The following is a 21,507-nucleotide window of genomic DNA, read 5'->3' as shown; positions in this document are numbered from 1 at the left end:
GTTCATCCTGGGATCCACTTCCTGTCCATGAAAGACCCACTTCCTGTCTATCATGGGATCCACTTCCTGTGCATCGTGGATCCACATCCTGTCCCTCAGCAACCCATTTTCTGTCCATCCTATGATCTACTTCCTGTCCCTCATGGGCTTACTTCCTGTACATCCTGGGATCCATTTCCTGTCCATGAAGGACAACTTCCTGTCCCTCAGGATTCCACTTCCTGTCCATTAGTTTCCCCCACAACTGTCACCTCTGGAACCATGTACAGTCACAGGCGCAGGGAGCCCTGGGAGATGACGTCTTAGACACCCACTTCCTGTCACTGACACAAAGGACTCTGGGACTTGTAGTCCTGTCATTGTCTCTGTCATCTGTCAGGGACACTTCCAGTCATTGCACCAGGGAATGCTGGGAGATGGAGTCTTAGACACCCACTTCCTGTCACAGATACAAAGGACTCTGGGTCTTGTAGTCCTGTCAGTGTCTCTGTCATCATCTGTGTCATCTGTCAGGGTAATTTAAGGTCAGAGCACCAGGGAATGTTGGGAGATATAGTCCTATGTATTCACTTCTTGTCATAGACACAAAGGACTCTGGAACTTGTAGTCTTTTCATTGTCTCTGTCATTGTCTCTCTCATCATCTCTGTCTTTTGTCAGGGTCACTTCCGGCCATGGCACCAGGGAATGCTGGGATATGTAATCTTAGACACCCACTACCTGTCACTGACACAAAGGATTCTGGGACGTGTAGTCCTGTCATTGTTCTGTCATCTATCACATTCACTCAAATCTCGGCACAATGGATCAATGGGAAACGAAATCTTAGCAAACAACTTCCTGTCCCAGACACAAAGGATTCTGGGAATTGTAGTCATGCCACTGCCTCTGTCGCTGATTCTGTCGACATCTCTGTCTTCTCTGACATCTGTCATGGTGACTTTCGGTCCCGGCACTATGGATCGCTGGGAGATAGAGTCTTCGACAACAACTTCCTGTCACTGACACAAAGGACTCTGGGATTTGTAGTCCTGTCATTGTTCTACTATCTGCTCTTTGTTTGTTGGATTGGCTGGTTTTCTGTGACCAGGTTTCTTTGTGTGGCCCAGGCTGGCCCTGGACTCACAGTGATCCGCCTGCCTCCCCTCCCAGGTCACGGGTTTAAAGGTGTGTGGCAGCCCTGCCCGGCTCTCATAGAATGTCTGCATGTGTCCCATACCTGTGAGGATCACGGGGATCCGGGATTTTCTCTGGACTGTGTTTTATTCCCTCTACATGGTTTTACTCTTCTCAGCCCCTTCTGTGTTTGATTCTGTGTGGTCCGTGGTGTCCGTCCTGCCCGGTTCCTGCTGCTGTGAAGTCCAGAAGAAATCGCCAGAAAATCAACCCTTTTTGCACTTTTAACCCATGTATTCCTCTCCAGGATTCCAGAACATGGACCCGTTCCTTTTCTTTGTAAAGTACTTTTTTAAATTGAATTTTTTATTAGATTTATTGGTTCTAGGATGGACACAGTGTTCTGTCTGTGTATACATATTTATTTATGTAAATGTTTACTTATCATGGACACAGAATTCTGTCAGTGTGGTTTATTTTCTCAGAACAAAGAATTTCAGTCAAACAACATACGTGAAAGTAGACATAGTCAAGAGGATCCCATTAAAATTGAATTTTGAAAAATTAATTCGATGACCTCAAAATCTAATTTTAAAAATTAAATTAATTTGATGACATCAAAAGTTAATTGTGATAATCAAATTAATTGGATGACATGAAAGCTAATTTTGAAAATTAAATTAATTCGATGACATCAAAAGTTAATTTTGAAAATTAAATTAATTCGATGTCATCAAAACTAATTTTGACAGTTAAACTAATTCGATGACATTAAAACTTGATTTTAAAAATTAAATTAATTCAATGACATTAAAAGCTAATATTAGAAATCAAATTAGTTCAATGACATCAAAAGTTAATTTTGAAAATTAAATTAATTCGATGACATCAAAAGTTACTTTTGAATGTTAAATTAATTTGATGACATTAAAACTTTATTTAAAAAATTAATTTGGATTCATACGACCACTATGATTTATTCACAGAAATGATGATGAAATTAAAACAAGATCTCATTTCATCCATTTTATTAATTTTAAAAATCTCACACTATCAGAGCCGGATTCCATTTTAAGTTTTATTTCTGAGACATCGCCATGTGAGGCGAAGATGACTGTCGGATTTCACGTCTATTTTTACTTTGGTCCCCGACAGCTGGAAAGGCGTCTCGGTTCCCACACGGAACAGCGGATCTGCAGTTTCTGACCGATGCTGAGTTCCACGGATCCTGACGGGAAGAAGCGGGGGAGGACGATACCAAGGGGCTGTGTGTTTCTTGTCATGGGATGAGCAGCATCACCTTGGACACGAGGTTTGGTGATTTACAGCCACCTGGCCAATAGTGGAATATGTGCGTGTGTGTGTGTGCGTGCGTGTATATGTGTGTGTATGAGTGTGTATGTGTGCATGTGTATGTGATGTGTTCAAGGTCGGAGCAAAGCGTGTCTCCAGACACTTTCCTTATGGATGGACGTGAAACATACAAGACCGAGTTGAAAATAACCACCCTGAATGTAGGGGTCGTCCTTTCACGCCACCCACATCCCACGAGTTCCATATTGTCCTAGCGGTTAAAGCACAAGACGCACACACACAGATACAGAGTTCCAGTCATCCTCAAGAAGAGAATGCCCCTTTATTCAACTAAATCCAGGGTTAAAATACCTTTGGCCCCAGTAAAGGAAAACTCCTCCCACCCAGAGGGGGCTGGGGAAACTGGCCTCTGTGGGAGGTTTTCCCCAGGCAGGTGGTCGAGGGTTCAAGGCAATGTCAGACAGGTTAGATGGGCCTTGGGGCCTGAGCTTCTTTAAGACAGGTTGAGAAATTACCATTTTAAAGTAAAATAGATCCCTCAGGCTAATGTACCAGGCTGTAGCAGAACCAAGGATGGAACTAGCAGGAAGCTTAGCTGGTTAGTGTAAACATTATTTGCATCCAGTATTTTGGCCTCAAGGATCAGGGAGGACAGGGTCCCACACCTGAATTCCCTGAACATGCAAAGGGTACGCAGAGGACACTGGAAAACACGAATGGACCAAATGAGAAAAGTTATCCACGGAAATGAAAGTTTATAAACGTGCGCGTAAATAAATGAATTAATTTAAAAAAGAAAAGTAAATAAATTTAGAAAATATTTTGAAAAAAGAAAAGTAAATAAATTTTAAAATATTTAAAAAACAAAAGTAAATAAATAAATTTAAAAAATATTTTAAAAAAGAAAATTAAATAAAGAAATTTAGAAAATATTTTTTAAAAAAGAAAATTAAATAAATAAATTTAAAAAATATTTAAAAAAGAAAAGTAAATGAATTAATTTAGAAATTTTTTAAAAGAAAATTAAATAAATAAATTAAAAATATTTTTTAAAAAGAAAATTAAATAAATAAATTTAAAAAATATTTAAAAAAGAAAATAAAATAAAAAATTAAGAAATATTTTTAAAAAGAAAAGGAAATAAATAAATTTAGAAATTTTTTAAAAGAAAATTAAATAAATAAATTTAGAAAATATTTAAAAAAGAAAAGTAAATAAATAAATTAAAAACATATTTTAAAAAAGAAAAGTAAATAAATAAATTTAGAAAATATTTCTTAGAAAGGAAACGTAAATAAATAAATTTAAAAAAATTTTTCAATAAAGAAAAGTAAATAAATAAATTTAGAAAATATTTATTAAAATACAAACTTAAATAAATGAATTAAAAAAGATTTAAACTTTTTAAAATTAAATTTAATGAAAATTTTAATTTAAAAGAATGAAAGTACCCATATTCAGTTCTAGAATTAAGAGCTTCCCTCAACTTAGCCATGACCTCAACAGGATGACGCAGAAGCACCTGCGCACACGGAGTCCTCGCACGTCAAGGTACCAAGCCTGCAGGGACACGACCAGAACCGTGTGTGCAGGGTGTGCAGTTCAAGGATCCAACGACCACGGAGGGGAGCGCGTTGGTGTCCCACGGGCCGTGTCTCAGGAGCGACATCCTGGAGGTGCGGAGCCGTTCCGTGGCCTCTTCCGTAATGATACAACCGGTGTGTCCTTTCCCGAGACATGTTTGGTTTTCCTTAGCGTGAATGGTGGTTTAGCGTGATTCCTTGTAAAGACATCCAGGGCTTTCTTGCAGTGGCGCTTGGGTGAACACATTCGTATGTTCCATCCACGTGTGAGGTGGAACGGCCCCCGTGGCCATTTCAGACAGACACACCAGTACCTCACATACTTAGCCATGTTCGTGCTCAGTGCACGGATGTTTCTCATTTGTCCGAAGAGACTCATGTGTGGCTCTAAAAATTCCTCGAGTTTATTCATTTACCAGGACTCTGAGAATATTGTCCTGTTCCTCGAGTGATATGCGTGTACATGTGATAAAGCCGTGTGAGGGCGTCCTTTCCTGTCTCCTTCTAACATAGATGAAGAAACAGCCAACGAGAACATGTGTGGAGAGAGTTGTATGTAGTGCTGTATGTGGTGCTGTGTGTAGTGCTGTGTGTACTGCTGTGTGTAGTGTTGTATGTAGTATGTAGTATTGTACGTAGTGCTGTATGTAGTGCTGTATATAGTGCGATATGCAGTGCTGTGTGCAGTGCTGTGTGTCGTGCTGTGTGCAGTGCTATGTGCAGTGCTGTGTGTCGTGCTGTGTGCAGTGCTGTGTGTAGTGCTGTGTGCATTGCTGTATGTAGTGCTGTGTGTAGTGCTGTGTGCAGTGTTGTATGTAGTGCTGTGTGTAGTGCTCTGTGCAGTGTTGTATGTAGTGTTATGTGTAGCGATGTGTGTAGTGTTGTGTGTAGTACAGAATATTATATAATATGAAAAATAGATAAATAAATAAATATTAAAAAGAACTCTGCAAGTGTCGTCATGAGATGCAGGTTGTCTTCACAGCTAATTGAGAGTATCAACGGACACTTAAGCCCCAGCACATGTGAAACAAGGAGCCGATGACTGTAAGATGGGGGAGACACCTGCGTGTAATGGGGTGAATTCACACGTAAAAAGCATAAATAAATAATGAATAAATGAAAAATAAAATATACATACATGTATACTCCAAATGATTGAACACCATGAAGGCAGGTTGTCCTCCGGAGTTCGCATGTGCGTGCGTGTAGAGAGGCCAGAGCTCAACGGGAAGTGCATCCTTCAATCTCCCTGCACACTGGTGTCATACACAAATCCAGGTTTTTTCCCTATTTCCACATTCTTTCTCCTATTTTTAAATTATTTCCCGTTCTTTTATTATTTTCCCTGTTTCTTAATTTCCTGATTTTTAATTTCCCATATTTTTAATTATTTTCCCTATTTTTAAAATTATTTTTGCGATTTTGTAATTCTTTTTCATATTTTTTAATTATTTTCACAATTTTTCATTGTTCCCTACTTTTTAAGTATTTTCCCTATTTTTTAATTTTCCCTAATTTTAAATTATTTTCCCTATTTTAAAATTATTTTCAGTATTACTAAATGTTCCCTATTTTTCAATTATTTTCCCTATTTTTTAATGTTTACTTTTTAAATTATTTTTCCTATTTTTATTTTCCCTACTTTTAAATTATTTTCCCTACTTTTTAATTATTTTCTCTATTTGTTAATTATTTTCCCTACTTTTAACTTTCCATATTTTTTAATTATTTTCCCTGTTTTTTAATTAGTATCCCTATTTTCAAATTATATTCCCTATTTTTCCTATTTCTTAATTGTTTATCCTATTTTATAATTATTTCCCAATTTTTTCATAACTTTCAATGCTTTTTAATTATTATCCCAGTTTTTTAATTTTCCCTATTTTGAATTATTTTCTCTATGTTTTAATTATTTTCCCTATTTTTGAATTTTTCCCTATTTGCTAATTTACCTATTTAATAATTATTTACAATATTTTCAAATTATTTCCCCTTTTTGTAAATTATTTCCCCTGTTTTTTAATTATCTTCCCTATTTTTTAATTTTCCTGTTTTTAATTTTCCCTATGTGCTAATTTTTCCTGTTTTTAATGATTTTCCCGATTTTTAAATTTTCCCTATTTTTAATTTTCCAAAGTTTTAGTTTTCCCTATTTTTTTAATGTTCCCGATTTTTAAATTATTTTCACTATTTATAATTATTTTCCCTGTTTTCTAATGTTTCCTATTTTTATTTATTTTCCCTATTTTTTAATTATTTTTCCTATTTTTAAATTATTTTTCCTATTTTTTATTTTTCCATTTGATTATTTTGCCTATTTTTAATTAATTTCTCTATTTTTTAGTTATTTTCCCAATTTTCAATTTTTCCCTATTTTTTGATTTTCACTATTTGCTAATTTTTCTATTTTTTAATGATTTTCCCTATTTCTTAATTTTCTATATTTTTTACATTTCTCTATTTTTTAATTATTTTCCCTATTTTCATGATGGCACGGAAGTGACATCACCCACAGGGGGTTTGGACAGGATGAATAAAGCGGGCCAGAGGCCACTTCCTGTCTATTTGAGAACCACTTCCTGTGTGTGAGGAACCCACTTCCTGCTCCACAGGGACCCACTTATTGTCCATCATGGGATCCACGTCCACTCCACCTTGGACTGACTTCCTGTCGTGTAGGGAACCACTTCCTGTCAATCCTGGGATGTACTTCCTGTCCATGAGGGACCCACTTCCTGTCCAGTGTCCATCCGTGATGCATTTCCTGCCCTCAGGGATTCACTCTCTTTCCATCATGGACCAACTTCCTGTGTACATGAGACTCACTTCCTGTACATCCTGGGATCCACTTCCTGTGCATCCTGGATCCACTTCCTGTTCATCATGGATGTACTACCTGTCCCTGAGGGACCCACTTCATGGTACCGACGTCCTGTCCATCACGGAATCCACTTCCTGTCCATTCATTTCCCCATCATCTGTCATCTCTTTAATCATATCTGGTCACGCCACCAGGGAATGCTGGGAGATGGAGTCTTACAGACCCACTTCTGATCATAGACACAAAGGACTCTGGGAGTTGTAGTCCTGTCATTGTCTGCCATCATCTTAGTCATCATCTCTCTCATCAGTCAGGGTCACTTACAGTCACGTCACCAGGGAATGCTGGGAGATGTAGTCTTAGACACCCACTTTTTGTCATAGACACAAAGGATTCTGGGACACGTAGTGCTCTCTTTGTCTCTGTCATTGTCTCTGTTATCATCTCTGTCACAATCTCTGTCTTCTATCATTCTCAGTTCTGGTCACGGACCAGGGAATGCTGGGAGATGTAGTCTTAGATTTCCTCATCTGGTCATAGACACAAAGGATTATGGGACTGGTGGTCCTGTCCTTTTCTCTGTCATCATCTCTGACAACATCTCAGTCAGGATCTCTCCCATCTGTCATGGTCCATTCCTGTCACAGCACCAGGGAATGCTGGGAGATGTAGTCTTAGATTCCCTCATCTGGTCATAGACACAAAGGATTATGGGACTGGTGGTCCTGTCCTTTTCTCTGTCATCATCTCTAACAACATCTCAGTCAGGATCTCTTCCATCTGTCATGGTCCATTCCAGTCACAGCACCAGGGAATGCTGGGAGATGTAGTCTTAGATACCCACTTTTGATCATCGAATCAAAGGACTCTGGGGCTTATAGTCCTGTCATTGTCTCTGTCATTGTCGCTGTCATTGTCTCTGTCATCATCTCTGCCATCAACACTCTCATCTGTCGGGGTCACTTCCGGTCACGGCCCCAGGGAATGCTGGGAGATGTAGTCTTATATACAAACTTCTGGTCACAGACACAAAGGACTCTGCGATTAGTAGTCCTGTACATGTCAGCATACTCATGAGGGAGTAACCCTACCGCCAGCCACTTTTACATGTGTTGTCGTGTTTAATTTGCATCCTGTTTTGCGTGTGGGGTGTACTGAAAACTGACAATATGAACAATTCTCAGAGCAGAAAAGTGTGTGATATGTTACGTTCAAATAACATGTAATTATTACCGTTACATAGTCTATGACCTGTTGGGAAATTTATTTATGGCTGAAGAGTCAACGAAGGCTCATGGGACAAACTGCATGTCTTTGTCCACGCCCTCCTAGCCTGTATGTATGTATGTATGTATGTATGCATGTGTGTATGTATGTTTGTATGTTATGAGACTAGTATAACTATGTATGTATGTAGGCATGCTATGACACTAGTATAACTATGTATGTATGTATGTATGTATGCATGTTTTGACATTAGTCTGTCAGTCTGTCTGTCTCTGTCTCTCCATTTTAGCAAGTCCTTAACACTTATGTCACGTTTATACCCATGTCTCTAAATGTGGCCGCAATTGTGTGTAGTGCTGTGTGTAGTACAGAATATTATATACATATGACAAATAGATAAATAAATAAATATTAAAAAGAACTCCAACCATCGTCATGGGTTGCAGGTTGTCTTCACAGCCAATCAAGAGTGTCAACGGAAGCTCATGTCCCGGCACATGTGGACCAAGGAGCCGATGATGGGTATAGTGGTGAATTCACATGCAAAAAACATAAATAAATAATAAATAAATGAAAAATAAAATATATATAGATACTCCAAGTGCTTTAACACCGTGAAGGCAGGTTGTCCTCCACGGTTCGCGTGTGCATGTGTGTAGAGAGGTCAGAGCTCTACGGGAAGTGCCTCCTTCAGTCTCACAACATGTTGGTGTCATACACAAATCCAGGTTTTTCCCCTATTTTTAATTTTTCCTATATTTTAAATCATTTTCCCCATTTTAAATTATTTTCTCTATTTTTTAATTATATTCCCTATTTTTTGATGTTCCCTACTTTTTAATGATTTTCCCTATTTTTTAATTATTTCCCCGATTTTTGAATTATTTTCCCCATTTTTTAATTTTCCCTATTTCTTAATTATATTCCCTGTTTTCAATTATTTTCCCTATTACAATTGCTTTGGCTATTTTTAATTATTTTCCCTAAGTTTTTAATTTCCCCTATTTTTGATTTTCACTATGTGCTAATTTTCTCTGATTTTAATGATTTCCCTGATTTTTTAATTTTCCTATTTTTTAATTTTCTCTATTTTTTAACGTTCCCAATTTTTAAAATTATTTTCGCTATTTTTATTTATTTTCCCTATTTTGTAATGTTCGCTATTACCTAATTATTTTCCCTGTTTTTTAATGTTTCCTATTTTTATTTATTTTCCCTATTTTTAATTATTTTCCATATTTTTAAATTATTTTCCCAATCTATAAATTATTTTCCCTATTTTTTATTTTTTCCAATTTATTAATTATTTTCCTAATTTTTAAATTTTCTGTTTTATACTTTTCCCTATTTTTAAATTATTTTCTCTATTTTTTAGTTATTTTCCCAATTTTCAATTTTTCCCTATTTTTTAATTTTCCCTATTTGCTAATTTCCCTATTTTTAATGATTTTCCCTATTTTTAAATTATTTTCCCTATGTTTTAATTTTCCCTGTTTTTTAATATTTCCTGTTTTTTAAATTATTTTTCCTATTTTTAAATTGTTTTCCCTATTTTTTTAACTATTTTCTCTTTTAAATCATTATCCCTATTTTTTATTTTTCCCTATATTCAAACTATTTTCCCTATTTTCATGCTGGCATGGAGATGATATCACCTGCAGGGGTTGGGACAGGATGAATAAAGCGGGACGTGGGCCACTTCCTGTCTACGTGACACCCACTTCCTGTCTGTGAGGAACCCACTTACTGCTCCTCAGGGACCCACTTCCTGTCCATTCTGAGATCCACATCCTTTCCATCCAGGACCCCCTTCCTGTCCTTCAGAAACTCACTTCCTGTCTATCCTAGAAACCACTTCCTGTCCATGAGGAACCCATTTTTTGTTCCTCAGGGACCCACGTGATGTCCATCCTGGGATACACTCCCTGTCCATCTGGGACCCATGTCCCCTGTATGTGAGACCCACTTCCTGTCACTCAGGGACCTACTTCTGTACATCCTGGGATCAACTTCCTCTCCATGAAACACCCACTTCCTGTCCCTAATGGACCACTTCCTGTCCATCCTGGAATCCACTTCATTTCCCTCATAGACCCACTTCCTGTCCATGCTGAGGTCCACTTCTTGTCCATCCTGGTAGCCACTTCCTGTCCATCTTGGGATCCACTTCATGTCCCTCATAGATTCACTTCCTGTCCATTCTGAGGTCCACTTCCTGTCTAGCCTGGGACCCACTTCCTGTCCATCTCGGGATTCCACTTCCTGTCCCTCATGGATCCACTTCCTGTGCAGCCTGGATCCACTTCCTGTCCATCCAGGGATCTACTTCCTGTCCCTGAGGGACCAACATTCTGTTCGACTTCATGTTTATCTGGGATCCACATCCTGTCTCTCTGGGATCTACTTCCTGTCCATCCTGAGCTCACTTCCTATCCATCCAGGACCCACTTCCTGTCCATGAGGAATCCACGTCCTGTCCATCCTAGGATCCACTTTCTGTCCATTAGTTTCCCCCACAACTGTCACCTCTGGAACCATGTACAGTCACAGCACCAGGGAATGCTGGGAGATGGAGTCTCAGATACCCACTTCTGGTCACAGATACAAAGGACTCTGGGACTTGTAGTCCTGTACATGTCTGCATACTCATGAGGGTCAGGGCGGGGTCATGGCTCAGGCGTGGTCAAGCAGGCAGGCCGGGTTCAGAGTCAGGGTTACATACAGTTAGGGTTAGAGTGAGCTAGGGCTGGGGCTGGGCTAGGGCTGGGGCGGGGCCAGGGCTGGGGTGGGGTCAGGGCCGAGTCACCTTTAGGGGGACATAGAGTTAGGGTTAAAGGTAGCTAGGGTGATGATCGGGGCCGGGGATGAGATCTGCATATGCATGAGCACCTCACGGGAAGTCGGGTCGCCCCCTGCATATTCATGAGGATCAGGGCGGGGTCAGGGCCAGGGCGGGGTTAGGGCAAGGGAGGGGTCAGGGCCAGGGCGGGGTCAGGGCCGGGTCACCTTTTTCCTGACATACAGCTCGGGCGGTGGCTATTTTTGGGGTCTGGGGTGGGCCGGGGCATGGGCAGGGCTCTGCATAGTCCTGAGCATGTCACCAGGGGGGCGGGTTGTCCCCCTGCCTGTCCACGAGCACCCGCGAGGGGAACACGCTCGAGGTGTGTTTGGGGGTCCTGGAATGGTTAGGAACTACAACTCCCATGAGCCTCAACGGCGCTGGGCATAAGTGTATTTCTTCCACACTGGAAGTTAGTTCGCAACTACGTTTCCCATAATCCTCAGCTTCGGTCAGAGGAAGTTCCTTTCAGCCGCACAGGAAGTCGCCCACTGCATGCCTTGTTTGTTAGTAGTCAGGACGGTGCTCCATGTTTGTAGTCCGTGAAAAAGACAGAATTTCGGGAAATAATCGATCACTTTCTCCCCGCATGACAATTCAGTGTCATGAATCCACTGTCATAACACGGCACATCTTAATTAGTGTTTAACCTGTCCCTCTAGAGTGTGCTCCTTGACAGAGATTTCACACTGACAATTTCTGTGCTTCTGTGTTTAATGCGCTGAAACATGTAACTGGTTATTTCATGGGACCTAAGTGTAACGGATTCCAAGAATTTCACGACTGTACATTCTATGCTTATAGAAGCGGGGAAATGAGGCCATGGCTTTTGCTGTTGCTATTGTTACGTGTAATGGTGCCAATGTCTTCACTTTTACATGTTGTACGTGTGTCCTGTTTAATCTGCGTCCTGTTTTGCGAGTGGGGTGTGCAGTAAATTGACAATATAAACAGTTCTCAGAGCAGACAAGTGTGTGATATGTTACATTCGAATAACATATAATTATTACCATTATATAGTCTATGGCATGTAGGGAAATCTATTTATGTCTGAAGAGTCAAAGAAGGCTCATGGGACAAACTGCATGTCTTTATCCACACCCTCCTGGCCTGTGTCTTCAAGTATGTATGTATGTATGTATGTATGTGTGTATGTGTGCATGTTATGACACTAGTATAACTATCTATGTACGTATGTAAGTATGCATGTACGTTATGACACTAGTATAACTATGTATGTATGTATATATGTTATAACACTATTATAACTATGTACTATGTATGTATGTATGTATGGGTGTATGTATGTATATATTGACACTAGTATAAATATGTATGTATGTATGTATGTTATGATACTACTTTGACTATATATGTACATATATATGTATGTATCTATGTATGTATATTATGACACTAATATAACTATGTGTGTATGTGTGTATGCATGTGTGTATGTATGCATGTTATGACACTAGTCAATCAGTCTGTCTGTCTCTGTCTCTCCATTTTAGCAAATTCACAGTTATGTAATTCTTGGAATTCTTAACACTTATGTCATGTAAAATAACCAATTGAATTCTTACATGCATCAACACGTCTGATGTTTATACCCACATCTCTAACCATGTAGTTAGGTTGCAATTTTTAATGATTTTCTCTTTGTCAACTGTCAGATCCTTAGGGGAAATTAAGATTTTTTTTGCCACACTTGGTGCCTTTCGTGTCCTTACATGAGAACAGCATTCAAGTCCATGTTGTCGAGAGGGGGTTGTTATTTATGGGGTTCCGAGGAGTTTCCCGTGTCATCCAGCACCCCCGGATCCAAGTTCTTTGAAGAACTACATGTATGCTCCCAGCCTTGCCGTGCTGCTGACCTAGAGACTGATTTCCGGGCTTCTGTCGGCCATCTTGTCTGTCTATCCGTTCCCTCCTTTCCGTGTTCTCGAGCGACTCCATCTTTTTGTACCTTTACCTCAGCAAATCTGTAGGAAAACAGGTACAGCCCACAGATCCTTTTGTGCGTATCCATGTATGCTCGTGTGCATGCTCTTGCATCCGTGGCAGCGTGTGTATGTGATGCACAAGTCCCAGGTACTGGGTACCGAGTCGCCCCAGGGTGCTGTGCTCAGTCTCCCCATCCCACCCCCCAGGTCCTCTTCGCGACCTCCGACATGGGCGTGTTCGACACCCTGGCCCCGGGTTCCCTGGAGTCGCCCGGGAGTCACGTCAGTAGATTTCACACAGAGTGGTAACTTGAGTCATAAACATGTGAACATTGTTCGCTCCGGTTCCATGTACTTCATTGCTGTCGGACCAGTTCCACCACGTCAAAGTTCCGTGATGCGACGTATGACCTAGGGCGTGGTAACTCCGTATTTTTGGCTATTTGTAAGCCGAATCCTTCGTTCTTGATGTCTGGGTAAAGCAGCCGTGTGCCTCCTTCATCCTGTCAGGGTTTGGGTCTACAAAGGCTGAGAAACACAAGGCCGGGCTCTGTGTTGACCTAGCGCCCTCCTGATTCTGTCTGCTGTCCCCGTCTATTTCGTGCTTAATTCACGTGCTTCCTCCACCTTCAAGCACAGACACATATGACATGGGGGACCTGGCATGCATCCTTTGGGAGCCCGCTCACCAAGCTCCCGAGTACACACATGGAGATTTCTTCTTTTTTTTAAAAAATAAATTTATTTATTGAGGACACAATGTTCCGTCTGCGTGAACTTATTTATTTATGTAAATGTTTATTTATTAAGGAAACAGTATTCTGTCTACATGTATGCCCGCTCCGTTTTCTGTGACCGGCAGACCCCGCGTGTTCCTGTTTCCCAGCCAGGCTGACTGATGCCAGAAGCTTCTATTCAAACATGTATCTGCTCTGAACACTCGCAAACCTACAGTTGATTATCTGTCTTATGGAAGCAAAGACATGTAACGGTCTGTCGTTATTCACGTGTCAACACATGTTCACGGAACCGCCATTTTTGAATTTTTGGTAAAAACCCGTAATTTACGGGCCTTCATTTAGTGTGTTGTTTTTCTTTAAATCGGAAGACAACCACAGATCAGACGCCATCCATGTCCAGGAACACTGGTCGATTTCCGTTCAGGACTTTTCCAGTTGGACACGTCAGCATCTTCCGAGGGAACAAATAGACAAGCCGCGGACGGTTATGTGTGACCGCAGTCCCATGTCAAATGTCATGTGTTAAAAACACAGGTATGAGGTTGACTTGCTGACTGAGTACAAGAGTGGAATGCCGGAAACATGCTTAGACACGAAGAGCCCTCATGGTCATGGGACTTTGGTGACAAATAACAGAGAGAATTCACATACAAAAACATAAATAAATAATAAATAAATGAAAAATAAAATATACATACATGTATACTCCAAATGCTTCAACACCATGAAGGCAGGTTGTCCTTCGGGATTTGCGTGTGCATGTGTGTAGAGAAGCCAGAGCTCTATGTGAAGTGCTTCCTTCAGTCTCCCTGCACGTCGGTGTCATATGCAAATCCAGGTTTTTTTCCCTATTTTTAATTATTTTCCATATTTTCAAATCATTTACCCTATTTTTAAATTATTTTCTGTATTTTTTAATTATTTTCGCGAGTTTGTAATTATTTTCCATATCTTTAAATTATTTTTCCAATTTTTAATTTTCCCTATTTTTAATTATTTTCCCTAATTATTAATTATTTTCGCTATTTTTAAATTCCCTATTCTTTAATTATTTTCTCTGTCTTTTAATGTTTCCTATTTTTAATTATTTTTGCTATTTTAAATTATTTTCCCTATTGTTAAATTATTTTCCGTATTTTCAAATTATTTTCCCTATTTTTTAATTATCCCAATTTTTTAGATTATTTTCCCTATTTTTAATTATTTTCCCTATTTTTTAATGCTTCCTATTTTTAAATTATTTTCCCTGTTTTTAATATTTCCTATTTTTATTTGTTTTCCATACTTTTAAATTATTTTTCCTATTTTTTAATTTTCCCAATTTATTACTTATTTTCCCTATTTTTAAATTTTCCCTGTTTTATAATTTTCCCTATTTTTTAAATTATTTTCTCTACTTTTTTTAGTTATTTTCCCAATTTTCAATTTTTCCCTATTTTGTCATTTTCCCTATTTGCTAATTTTTCCTATTTTTTAAAGATTTTCCCCATTTTTTAATTTTCCTTATTTTTTTAATTTTCTCATTTTCTCCATTTTTTAACTATTTTCCCTATTTTTTAATTTTCCCTATTTTTAATGCTCCCAATTTTTAATTATTTTCCCTCTTTAATTATTTTCTTTTTTACATTATTTTCCCTAATTTTTAATTTTTCCTATTTTCAAATTATTTTTCCTATTTTCAAAATTTTTTCCCCACTTTTTTCATTATTTTCTTTATTTTTAATTATTTTCCCTATTATACTTCCCTATAAGAGGTGTTATAGAGTTCACACAGGGGTCACAGAGGTCACATAGGAATCACTCACCCACAGGTCACTCCGGACAGGATGAATAAAGCGGGCCGCGGGGCACTTCCTGTCTTTGTGAGACCCACTTCCTGTCTGTGAGGAACCCACTTCCTGCTCCTCAGGGACCCAGTTCCTGCCCATCCCGAGATCCACATCCTGTCTAGGACCCCCTTCCTGTCCTTCAGAAACCCAATTCCTGTCTATTCTAGGATCCACTTCCTGTCCATGAGGAACCCATTTCTTGTCCCTCAGGGACCCACTTGCTATCTGTCCCGGGATCCACTTCCTGTGCATCCTGGGATCCACTTCCAGCACATCCTGGATGTACTTCCTGTCCATGAGAGACCCACTTCCTGTCACTGACACAAAGGACTCTGGGACTTGTAGTCCTGTCAGTGTCTCTCACATCATCTCTGTGTGTAGTGCTCTGTGTAGTGCTGTGTGCAGTGTTGAGTGTAGTGTTTTGTGTAGTGCTGTATGTAGTGCTGTATGTAGTGCTGTGTGTAGTATTGTGTGTAGTGCTGTGTGTAGTGTGGTATGTCGTGCTGTATGTAGTCCTGTGTGTAGTACAGAATATTATATACATATGACAAATAGATAAACAAATAAATATTAAAAAGAACTCTTCAACTGTCGTCATGGGATGCAGGTTGTCTTCACAGCCAATCGAGAGTGTCAACGAAAACTCACGCCACAGAACATATGAACCAAGTAGCCAATGACTGCAACACTGGGGAGATGGCTGCGTGTAACGGGGTGAATTCACGTGCCAAAAACATAAATGAATAATAAATAAATGAAAAATAAATATGCATAGATGTATACTCCAAATGATTCCTGCACATCAGTGTCATTCGCAAATCCAGGTTTTTTTCTCTATTTTTAATTATTTTCCCTATTTTTAATTATTTTTCCTGTTTTTAATTATTTACCCTATTTTTTAATGTTAGCTATTTTTTAATTATTTTCCCTATTTTTCATTACTTTCCCTATTTTTTGATTATTTTCTCTATTTTTCCTTATTTCTCTTATTTTTTAATTATTTTCCCTATTTTCAAATTATTTTCTCTTTTTTAATTATTTTCCCTATTTTCAAATTATTTTCCCTATTTTTTAGTTATTTTCCCAATTTTTAAATTTTCCCTATTTTTAATTTTCCCTATTTGCTAATTTTCCCTATTTTTCAATGATTTTTCACTATTTTTAATTTTCCCTTTTTTAATTATTTTCCCTATTTTTCATTACTTTCCCTATTTTTAAATTATTTTCTCTATTTTTTCATTATTTCTCTTATTTTTTATTTATTATTTAATTATTTTCCCTATTTCAAATTATTTTCTCTTTTTCATTATTTTCTCTATTTTTAATTATTTTCCCTATCATACTTCCCTATAACAGGGGTTATAGAGTTCACACAGGGGTCACAGAGGTCACATAGGAATCACTCCCCCACAGGTCACTCAGGGGTCACTCTGTCCCCCCCTCAGGCACTGCTGCTCCTGGTGGAGGCCGTGCTGAACATAGGGGGGTCGGGCCGGGCGCAGGTACCGCTGCTGTCCTTGACGATGCTGCTGCAGACAAATGGCCACGAACGCATGGAGGCCGAGTACCACGCCATGGCTGCTGGCGCCTACTTCGCCCGCTGCTCCCACTGTCGCCCGACCGGGGGCGACCTCAACGTCATGCTGGCAGGGAAGTGACATCACCCACAGGGGGTTGGGGCAGGATGAATAAAGCGGGCCGCAGACCACTTCCTGTCTACGTGAGACCCACTTCCTGTCTGTGAGGAACCCACATCATGTTCCATCTTGCGATCCACTTCCTGTCCATCCTGAGATGCACTTCTTGTCCATTCAGGACCCACTTCCTGTCTATCCTAGGAACCACTTCCTGTCCATGAGGATCCCAATTCTCGTCCCTCAGGGACCCACTTGCTGTCTGTCCCGAGAACCATTCCCTGTCCATCCGGGACCCACTTCCTCTGTATGTAAGACCCACTTCCTGTCACTGAGTGATCCACTTCCTGTCTATTCCTTTCCCCAACATCTGTCATCTCTGTAATCACCTACGGTCACGGGACCAAGGAATGCTGGGAGATGGAGTCTTACAGACCCACTTCCTGTCACAGTTGCAAAGGACCTGGCTCAGAGTGGCCCCTGAGGAGAGGAGCCGGTCAGTGTTTCTTGATAGAATAAATAAATTCAGAGGAGTCGTCACATGTGACACAAAGGGCCGAGGACTCGGTTTCGTTTCTGAGCACGGTAGCTTCCTGGAGTTAAAAATCTCAGAGCTAGGAGCTGGAGAGACGGCTCAGTGGTTAGTAGCACTGCCTGCTCTTCCAGAGGTCCTGATTTCGAGTCCCAGCAACCACGTGGTGGCTCACAGCCATCTGTACTGGGGTCTGGTGCCCTCTTCTGTCTGCATGCACACAGACAGAATATTGTGTCCACAATAAATAAACATTCAAATAAATAAATAAATACACACAGACAGATTATAATATAATAAATACAAATAATAAAAAATATAAATACAAATATAATATTATAATGTTATATTATACTATAATAATATAATATGATATGATAGTAATAATATATTAATATAATAAATTAAAAAAATATAAAATATAAATAACTAGCATTGCCCTCTTACGATTCATGAACAGTGATTCTGGGTCCCTGCCTCACAGAAATTCTTCCAAGCCGTTGCAAGTACGCGTGTTGTGTTTTATAATTGGTTCTCTCGCCATCTTGTTAATGGTGTTTTCTGTTCTTTCCGTTCCAGGTGAACCCACAGGGAGACCACGTGAAATCTCTGTGTCTCAGTGACCTGACGGTGCCTCAGAAAGTAGCAAACCACACGGCTCCCCTGCCGACCGCCAGCCCAGCCACACGTCAGGTTGGGGCCGACTTTCTGTGTTTCTGTGCGACTGTTGCTATAAAACAGATACAACCAATCCAACAAACAAGTAAACAGCCGATAGGAAAACAATGACAGGACTACAATTCCCAGAGTCCTTTGTGTCTGTGACCGGAAGTGGCTAAGACTTCATCTCCCAGCATTCCCTGGTGCCGTGACCGGAAGTGACCCTGACAGATGACAGAGATGATGTCAGAGACAATGACTGACAGAGAAAAAAATGGCAGGACTACAAGTCCCAGAGTCCTTTGTGTCTGTGACCGGAAGTGGGTGCCTAAGACTACAAAAAAACAACCTCAGATTCAACATTTTTACATGGAAGGGAGTTTATGACATTTTATCGTTCATGGAAGAAAGAAAGCCACAAATTGAGGCACATTTGATATGAGTGGGCACATCAGGGAAATGGGTACAACAAGATGGTGGAACTATTTTTTTTTTTTAGGTTCTGTGTGCTGTTCCGATAACATTTTTAGCTTCCGGGTTGCAAGAAGCAAAGATCCCAAATTCAGGTTTCCATGTCAATGTTAATAGATTTTTAGAGTAAAGTTTGTGGATCACGGAACTTGTGCGTTTAATTTTTTAATCAGGCTAAAAAAGCTTGAGTGTGAAGTAATCGCTTTTTTTATGGGCGTGATGGTGCTTGTTTGTTTACTTTGGTACGATGAGTGAGTCAGTTAGCCAGGCAACCGTGGCACACGCCTGTAATCCCAGTGCTCGGGAGGCAGAAGCAAGCGGATCTCTGGGTTCGAGACCAGGCTGAACTACAAAGCAAGTCGTAGGCATCTAGGGTTGTACAGACACACACAAAAAGAAATTAAAATTAATATTATAAAAAAAGTAATAATAACATTTTATATAACTAAAATTATATTTATATTAGTTATTTATTTATTTCTATTATAATATTTTACTTTGTTAAGGTTAAAAATCTCTCCTTTTTTACACTGTGGACACGTGTTACTCTGGTTTAATCAAAGGCTCAACAGTCAAAAAAAAGAAAAGTAAAAAAGGACAAAGCGCACGACGACTGTGCACATACACCGGTGACTTCACGTACATAGAGAAGTGGGGACAGGGAAAACCACGCTGCAGCCATCAGGACGCGGTGGAACCGAATTGCGGTGTTCTAATTGCGAATGTCTTCGTGGTCTATAACAAAATGCTGGAGTGAACTGGCCGGTTCCCTTTTTAGTAGACACCTCCTGTCTGCTGGTGAAGCACATCGCCTGTATCTTCGTCCTCCACGTCCAGTCACGCATGTGTTTCTGTGTCATTGATTGGCTGCCCGTGGATCACTCACCCTGTCGTTCACAATCGGCTTTCATTAGTTCACTAAGTGGTGTCGGCCTCTTAATTTTATTTCATATTAGCTTTTAATTTTTTACTTTTTATTTTTTTAAATTTTTCTTTATTTGTTTATTTATTTATTTATAATGGACACAATGTTCTGTCTGTGTGTATGCCTGCTGGCCAGCAGAAGACATCAGAACCCATTACAGATGGTTGTGAGCCACCATGTTGTTGCCAGGACTCGAACTCAGGACCTTTGGAGGAGCAGGCAGGGCTCTTAACCACTGAGCCGTCTCTCCAACCCCTTCCTCTTCGTTGTTAACCACAGAGCCATCCTGCCCCGCCACCTTCCAATGAACACGGCCGTTGTTCTCGGTCTCAACTCCTTCCTTGGGTTTCTCATCAGCCATAGCGAGCACCGGGGCGGCAGCTCCTCACTTTGTTTGGTTTTTTTTATTTAAATTGAAATCGTTGGGTTTCTAAGTGGCTCTTCCTACCTGCGGTTAGGTGGGATCCTTCTTTTGACCCCTTTACTCCACGTCAGGCATGGTAGTAAAATGTCATGTATTAAAAACACAGCTATGAGGTTGACGTGCTCACTGAGTACAAGAGGGGAACGCGACAGACACGCTTAGACACAAAGAGCCCTCATGGTCATGGGACTTTTGTCACGAATAACTGTCCTTGGCCAAACACGAACCGTCATATCCCATGGCTTAAAAAATAAACCCGCGTTATCAGCCACATGCTAGTGAAGGGATAGACATGCAGGTCAGCGTCTCCATTTTGTCATGTCAGAGAATCACGTCATTATCGGAAATTTATATTAAAGATGGCATGTGCTCAGATGCACATAGGACTCCTACCTGGAGCAGTCATCAGACATGCAGTGTGCACAATGCAAAGGCTAGCCTGGTCTCCACAGCAAGATCCAGGCCAGCCAGAGCCACATGGGAGAGCACGTCTTTAATAATGAAGATGATGATGATAAAATAATAATAAAAATAATAATGATAAAATATAATAATATAATGATAAAATATTAATAATATAATAATGAAACAAAAATATATTGATAAAATAACTATGATGATAATACAATAATAATAATAATAAAATGATAAAATAATAATAAAAAATAATAATAGAATACTAATGATATAATATAATTATAAAATAAAAATAATATGGTGATACAATAACAATGATGATAATACAATAATAATAATAAAATGATAAAATAATAATATAAAATAATAATTATAAAATAATAATAATATAATGATGAAATAATAATAATATACTGATAAAATAACTATGATGATGATAAAATAATGATATTATAATGATAAAATAATAATACTACAGTAATAATTACAATGATAATGAACCAGAAAGGCTTGCTAACAACTGATGCCCAGTACTTGACTGAGTCAGCCCCCTAGGTCCTCATGTTGTGTTTTATCCCGTGTGTCCCTATGACCTCTCCGTGCCTTTCCCTCCCCAGCCATCGCCTTCCCCTGAGTCCCGAGACCAAGAGAAATCGGGACATGGACCTGCGTGTCATCAAGTAAGACTTTTTGTTTCTCTTTGTGTAGAAGACGCGTTGTTGGCAAAACCGCGCCATGGCCGCTGTTGCTGGCTTTGCCCGATGCTCCCACTGCTGCCCGATGGGGGCGACATCGACTTCATGCTGGCGCGGAAGTGACATCACCAGCAGGGGGGTGGGACAGGATGAATAAAGCAAGCCGTGGGCCACTTCCTGTTTACGAGAGACCCACTTCCTGTCCGTGAGGTTCCCACTTGCTGTCCATCTGCGATCTACTTCCTGTCCATCTGGGACCGACTTCCTGTCCTATTGGGACCCACTTCCTGTCCAGTGTCCATCTGGAATGTATTTCCTGATCCTCAGGGATT

At 39.8% G+C, this 21,507-nt stretch overlaps 1 pseudogene; it reads right to left on the bottom strand.

Moving 5' to 3' along the window:
- Positions 1-19,487: 19,487 nt before the first annotated feature.
- Positions 19,488-20,000, bottom strand: LOC148117555 (small ubiquitin-related modifier 2-like; annotated as a pseudogene).
- Positions 20,001-21,507: the final 1,507 nt, after the last annotated feature.

This window comes from Myodes glareolus, chromosome X (genome assembly GCF_982192425.1).
Source record: "Myodes glareolus chromosome X, mMyoGla1.1, whole genome shotgun sequence".
Classification (NCBI taxonomy): domain Eukaryota; kingdom Metazoa; phylum Chordata; class Mammalia; order Rodentia; family Cricetidae; genus Myodes; species Myodes glareolus.
Note: the sequence above shows the minus strand (reverse complement) of the source record. Positions and strands in the feature narration are given on the sequence as shown.